Source organism: Stenella coeruleoalba, assembly GCF_951394435.1.
Source record: "Stenella coeruleoalba genome assembly, chromosome: 18".
Classification (NCBI taxonomy): Eukaryota; Metazoa; Chordata; class Mammalia; order Artiodactyla; family Delphinidae; genus Stenella; species Stenella coeruleoalba.
Window position 1 is genome coordinate 68,623,883 of NC_137164.1, and position 6,000 is coordinate 68,629,882.

The 6,000-nt window shown below is 44.4% G+C and overlaps 1 protein-coding gene across 1 annotated transcript in view; it reads right to left on the reverse strand.

Moving 5' to 3' along the window:
- Positions 1-4,848, reverse strand: part of NALCN (sodium leak channel, non-selective) — a 293,846-nt gene extending 288,998 nt beyond the window's left edge. The window contains exon 1 of the mRNA XM_079902779.1: positions 4,756-4,848. The gene's annotated coding sequence lies outside the window, so the exon portion shown is untranslated. The remainder of the gene's footprint in view (positions 1-4,755) is intronic.
- Between the last annotated feature and the right edge of the window lie 1,152 nt (positions 4,849-6,000).

Below are 6,000 nucleotides of genomic sequence, written 5' to 3' on the forward strand. Positions count from 1 at the left end.
CTCACCCACCCCTCCCTTTCATTCTGTCGGTTCAGCCACCAAGTTCTGTTAGCATTTGTTCTATTGATAAATCACCATCCACGTCTCCTTTTCCATTCTTGTAGTCTGAGGTCAGTTACCCATCCTTAGAATTTCATGCCCAGTTTCTTCAACATCTTCCTTCATTGGCCCCCATTCTTTTTTTTTCTTTTTTTTTGCTGTACACAGGCCTCTCACTTTTGTGGCCTCTCCCATTGCAGAGCACAGGCTCCGGACGCGCAGGCTCAGCGGCCATGGCTCATGGGCCCAGCCGCTCTGCGGCATGTGGGACCCTCCCGGACCGGGCCACGAACCCGCGTCTCCTGCATCGGCAGGCGGACTCTCAACCACTGCGCCACCAGGGAAGCCCGACCTCATTCTTAGTTCTTGACACACTGATGCCTCCTATAGATAGCTATACATTAATAGGCCTTAAAGACTGGAATGCTGGGCTTTACTTTTTTTCTATCAGATCTAAAGCTTTTCTATTTCATCATGAATTCATTCATGTTTTTAAACATTCTCCTCTTTCTTCACCTCTCTAGTTCTTTTCTGTTGTTTTCTTTACTTCCTAAGCTGAAATGCTGCTTCCTTATCCCATCGTAGGTCATAGACCTTTTGAGGAAATACTACATCTAAGGACCATGTTGCCCAAAATGAATACACACAAGAATACTTTTGCCTATCTACACTATAATGCTATGATAATTAGTATATGTATTATATATAGAAAGCTTGTAATCATAACTTTATTAAAGATAGCAACTTTTATTATTATAAGGTGCTTTTTTTCTCATTTAATTCTTTTTTGAACTATTCTGTTTTTACATACTTCTATCTCACCTTTTATTTCTTTTGGTAGCAGGCGCCTAATATGTATTTCTTCATCTTTTTTATATTTCATTTTGAGCCATACTAGTATCGTAAGAGAACAGTCTTCTGCTATTTTTCAGAATTACACATTTTCAGTATATTATTTTACTGATCCTTTAATTTTGGAGGAGGAGAATGAAGCTAGTCTAAATTTTCCCTTGTGAATAGTTTTTTTCAACTTGATAAAAATACTGATGGAATATTTTCCTTTTTTCATTTTTCAAATTCAAAGTGTTCACCAGGCTAGATCTACATGTGGGCTACTTTTAATTAATTTTTCCTGGTCCATGATAACCCATCTTCATCTGAATATTTTTCCATCTAAAACAAAATAATTATTATATTTCCCTTAGAACAAGGCCTGTATTCCATTTGCTCTGTTCTCCCCATCAGGAAGAGCACTGATTTGTGTGTCTGTGTTGGCTGTCTTCCACATATAGCATCCTTGCCCCAAACAAAGTCCTCTTTTCATCTCCTTCCTTTGCATAACTGGAGATAAGTCTCACTCTTGATCTCTGCATAAATGATTCCCTTGGCTGCAGTGTTCTGACTTCTCATACTTCTAATTCTCCCGGACTCCCTCCCCAGAACCCCATCTCCTGCCCCAACCTCTGGACTCACAGGGTCAGTCCCTGTCATCTGAACACATTCTGTTTGGTGTGCCTGTCCTTACCCTGGGGTCTCATGGAGAAACTGCCTCAGAAGTCAATGAATTCCATCTTACCAACAGAATGCTCCACCTTTAACCTTCACCCCTTCACATTAAGGGCTTCTGCAGAAGCTCTGTTACGTATTTTTTGTACATATCTCTGAGAAAGGGAATTGTGACCTGAACCTTAGTTTTACCCATCAGTTTCATGAGCCCAGTTCCATCAGTACTGAATCTACAAGAAATGCCTTAGGGTTGACAGCCTAGGAACAAACGGTCTTCTTCTCTCTGTACCTTTAGGGCACAGATTTCTCACTATATAAATTCCTTTGATCATTTATTTGAAGTCTGAGTAGGAAAGCAAAAAGCAGAATTAGACACCTGAGCTCAAAAATCACTTTTTCCTAAAAGACCTTTTTATTCAGCTTTACAACTTTTATAGCATTCCTACTTTGATTTTACTCTAAGAGGTATATTTTATCAGCTGGATTTCAGATGAATTTGTTAAAGGTCAAGTCTTTATACAGTGCAAAGGTCATAAATCCAAGATATTTTATCTTCTATTATTCCTGTAAAAGAGGGAAGATGATCCACAAATACTAAAAAGGCAGATTTACCTCAGAAAGCATATAAATCATCTTATTCAGAATTATAACCTTTAGAAAGCCAACTTGGAGCTATGTACATATCCGTAACCTATAATATATATTACATATATTTCCATAAATGTATATATAATATATATCTACTTAAAAATTTAGATAATCCATTTTTTCCAGGAATATCACTGTTTGGAATTTATCATGAAAAATAATAACTTCCAATAGAAATAAATCCCTATACTCTAACTATCTATCAGGACATTATTTATGATGATGAAAAGCTGGAAACAGCAAATATCCCATGATAGAGTTATAGCCATGTTAAGTGAGCCTATATTCACAGGGCATAGTCTTATATTTATAATTTTTTAAGGAAGAAAACTGTATAGAAACATGAAAAATACTTATGACAAATAATAAATGGAAAAAAAGCATAAAAAAATGTACAACACATGACCACAGCTACACAAAAGTCATATAGTCTTAAAAATACACAGATAGTACAATCTTTTGTATTAGGTTATCGGGACTATGGTTGTTTATTCTCTTTTCACAATCATTTCTGTCATTTCTTTCATATCTAATTATTTTTTAATTGAAAGGATTAATTTTAAAATGTTAAAAGTTTGTGCACAACGAGTTTTGAAGGTGTAAAAACTTCTTGCACAAGTCCTTGAGACAGGTAAGAATCATATAACATGACAACCTCCAAAATGTTGATACTGGGGGGGGCAATTTATAATTTCTTTAGACTGAAGGTCATAGTTTCCAAATCAAAACTAGAAAATAGGCTATCTCATTGTCTCTCCACTTGATTGCATATTTGTCTTTCCTGACAGATTCATAAGTCCTGGTCTATCTCTTTTCCTCATTGAACCTCCAGCTCCTAGCCCAGCGCCTGGTTTACATTGGGATACAATGTTATGGGGAGATGCGGTTTTTTTTTTCTTCACAAACTTGTCACTCTTCCCCTGGGATATATTCACATAGTTATGAAAATTCTACAATTATCACAGCATCATTGATAAAGGATGAAACAAATATGTACATGCCTGCCCAAGTGTACACACACATATACACACTCACAGTGGATGCAGGAAAGAGAAGAGAAGCAAATGGAACTCATTTCAAAGAAATGCCATACCCAAAGAAGAAGAAAAAAATGGTACCCAAAACCTCAATTCTCTAAACCGCAAGCAAATGCTACTATTTCAAGTCGATATTTTTTCTTTTACAAGTGTAATATTTTTCCTCTTTTGACTATGTCATAGCTAAAGTTTACCACCATTTCACATGGCTTGTCTTCAACTTTTGCAGAGCTCCTAGTATGCTTACCATCTACTCTGCCAAAATGTCACATCTTCTATGAACTCCAAGTGGGTCCAACCAGCCTGTTCACTTTTTCATTTTTCTCTTAAACTTGACTTTTCCTTCACTCTAGTTTTAGCAACAGCCAGATCAAATATACTAGAGATGAATGGAAAATCCAACATCAAAGGCCCACAGAACAAAAGCCCATCGATTAGGAAATACATTTTTGCTGTTGTTGTAGAGGATTGAGAAGCCATGATTTTTATTTAGAACTGTTGAAACTTAATCTTTGAATGTTAAAAAAAACACACCATTCCTGCTCTATATCTGCCTTGCGGATAACTGCCATAGGCCAACCTCTCCTCTCCTATTTAATTTCAAGTCACAGTTGTAGCTATGAAAATATGAATCATAATTTTTTTTTAAAAATAGCCACCTGTTACTTTCTGATCCCTATTAAAGGTCTTCGCCAACCCGGACCTCCTTGTACACAAACTCTCACCGCGAGGGCAATCCAGGCCTAGCTGATGACTGTACAAACATGAGATTAAAAACACATCCTTCCGAGGCCTGAACCTGAGTGTGTCTGAACACGCATCCTTGATCGGATATTCCCTGAACAATTATGCCTAAAATTGAAAGATTTACCCTATGATATTTCAAGCATTTATCAGGACCTGCGTTTAGAGTTATCACGCTGCCCTGAAAGAAGAAAATCTGAGTCCGAGAGATACAGCCCTGCTCAGGATTCTGGGCCTGCCTTAAGTTTCCATCCAGGAGACCCACACCGGTCTCTTAAGGGCTCAATGACAAAACGGTGTGGCTCTGGCAGGACCCTGCTTTGCTCGCCGTGTGGCCACCCTAATGACAGCCACTCAAACAGGCCAATTCATAAAAGGACGGATGTGAAGCGCAGAGCGACGCCCAGGAGCCTGGCGGCGGGGTGGACAAGGCCGGCCCGGAAACCTGCCGAAGCAGGCGGCCTTCACACCTGCGCGATGGCCCCGGGGAGCGCTGCGCGTCCGCCTCACCCCCAGGCACCTGGCCCCCGGGTGCTGGCGGGGCAGGCCGAGGTCTGGCGGCCCGGGGCATCCAGCGCGCATCCGAGGCCGGGGAAGGCGCACCCCGCGGCGGGGCAAGGGAGCGCTTCCTGGCCGCCCGCGCCCGTTCCCCGCGCAGCCTGGGGGGCGCTCGCTCCGCTCCCCGCGCCCGGCCCTCGCCTCCCGCCCCCGGCCCGCCTGGGCCCGGCCGGGACCAGAGCGACCGGCGCGCCCCCCCGGGCCTCCGGCGGCCGTGACCAACCTGTAACCCCGGCGCTCAGAGCAGTCATGGTGCCGCGGCGGCGGCGGCGGCGGCGGCGGCGGCGGGCGGCGGCGGGCGGCGGCGGGCGGCGGCGGCGGCGGGCGGCGGCAGCGGGCGGGGCGCGCACCCACCGCGGGGACGCGGCCCCTCACCTCCCGCGGCTCCGGCGGCGCGCTCCACCCGGGCTGGGCCTGCGAGGGCGAGGGTGAGGGCGAGGGCGAGGGCGAGGGCGAGGGCGAGGGCTAGGGCGGGGGTGGGGGGGAGGGCTTTTTTCTTTCTGCCTTTTTTTTTTTTAAATCAGAGTTGGCTTTGCCGCAGGGGTTGGGATGCTGGAGGCACCCCGGGCTGAAGGGAGGAGACGGCAGAGGGGAGCGGGAAGGTCGGTGGCATCAGGTTCCTTGTCTCCGGCCGCCGCCACCGGCCCAGCCTCCCAGCAGCAGCAGCTGGGCTCTCCCCTACCAGCTAGCTCCTCCTGTGCTCCCTGGTGTGCTCACCGAGGGCTCCTCGCGCACTCGGGACGGGCACACGTACAGCCACCGCGGACAGGCGAGCGGGGCCCGTGTACGTGTGGTCTTGTCTTACTGGACACAGTATCTGAGGATGAGGACTAGTTTCACCCTTGAGTATGAAACTGCTAAATCATGAGGGCATCGGTGACGTTGATCTCTTCTAAGCATGTTAACATTTTCTCTTAACATTAAAATATTTCGTTATGTGCATGAGGCTGGATGCCCATTCAAAAAGTGGTCACCTCCAGGCGCTGTAAGGATACCCGGACAGGAAGCTGCACCTGATGTTTCCTGGGACTCCCAGCGGAGCAGGTTTGGGGAAATCTTGGAAATTTGAGCACCCTGCTCAGACCCAGGGGACATTATCCTCTCAGCTGCATTTGTTGAAAAGTTTACTCAGGCGCCGGCATCTTGCTTTGTAGTCAGATATTAAACCCACCAAGAATCCTTGACAGTGATTTAGTGCTTGTGTGTGGTCCTGTCTACACACACAAGCACATAAATACAGGGAGAGAGAAAACTGAATGAAACTTCCTCTAGAAGAGAAATCAGAACCCCAAACCGAAGAACAATTCCCTATTACAAAATTATAGTCCAAGAGATGGGAGTAAAATCACATACACACATTTTTAAAATAAAATCTCTAGTTCTGCATATTTAATTAACTTATCATTTAAAAAAAAAAAACCCTTGCACAATCTATTCACATTGGGCCAGTGTTAGCACTTTTTATTAT